At 60.4% G+C, this 1026-nt stretch overlaps 1 non-coding gene across 1 annotated transcript; it reads left to right on the plus strand.

The window, feature by feature from the left end:
- The first annotated feature begins 192 nt into the window (after positions 1-192).
- Positions 193-264, plus strand: TRNAA-UGC. The gene has a single exon. It is a non-coding gene; the product is annotated as a tRNA-Ala (tRNA).
- The last annotated feature ends 762 nt before the right edge of the window (positions 265-1026 follow it).

A 1026-nucleotide genomic window follows, 5' to 3' on the forward strand; every position in this document is an offset into this window, starting at 1 on the left:
AAAAAAAAAACAAAACCATAAAACAAACACACACAGCCAGCCGTGCGCGAACACAGAGCGCTTCTGTGCTCCAGGAGACACCCAAAGCCCACGCAGCACTGCTCCCCGCCCGGCTCCGCCGCGCGCGTTGTTACCCGCTCGGATGAATGAAGGAGGGAGCGCTGCAGCCGGCCGGGTGGGCACGAGGGGCAGGGGGATGTAGCTCAGCGGTAGAGCGCATGCTTTGCATGTATGAGGCCCCGGGTTCAATCCCCGGCATCTCCAGCGCTGCCTTATATTTTCATCCACATTGTGAGTTTTGTCATCGCGTTCACTCCCAGAAAAACCTGCCGCGCTGAAAGGCTCTCGGCGCGGCTTCCCGCGGCACGGAACGACTCTTCTGCCCTCGTTTCCTCCCCGCTCAAACACCACGTTCTCGTTTTTCTCGTTGCAAAGCACGGCTCTGCGGATGCACGGCGGCCCGAAAGCAGGAAGGCAGGAGGTGCCGAACCCAGCAGTGCTGGTACAGCACAGACCTGAGCCTCTTCAGATCTCACACAGCTTTTATCCGCACGGCTCAGTCACTGGGTGCTTCATCTCCTCCGTTCCATCAAACACAGCACAACTGCTTTATTAACAGCAATATTAACGTGAAAAAAATTCACGTTATTCTTATTTATGTTTGTGACAGATGTCTACTCGGTGGCAGAACCACGGCCCAGGACCATGTCCTCACTCGACACAAACCTTACCACACGGCGCTCCCACGACTCCGCTCCGGCGGATCCCGGCCGCGCTTTGTGCCGCGCCGCATTGTGCGCCGAACGCCGATCCGCGCCCAGCCCTCAGAGCCGCATCACAGCCCCGCAACAGCCACTGCTCTCTCCGCGCGCCGCCCCGCGCTCGCTGCCGTCCGCTCTACACAGCGGCGGCAACGGCCGCGGGAAAGTAGTGCGTGGCGGAGTGATCTGAGCGGCGCGGGGCGGGAGCGAACGTGTGGCGTAGTTGGAGTCTTAGCAGGCGGGACGCGGTGCGCTGTGGGTTTGG

Source organism: Meleagris gallopavo, unplaced genomic scaffold (assembly GCF_000146605.3).
Source record: "Meleagris gallopavo isolate NT-WF06-2002-E0010 breed Aviagen turkey brand Nicholas breeding stock unplaced genomic scaffold, Turkey_5.1 ChrUn_random_7180001931344, whole genome shotgun sequence".
NCBI classification, from domain to species: Eukaryota; Metazoa; Chordata; class Aves; order Galliformes; family Phasianidae; genus Meleagris; species Meleagris gallopavo.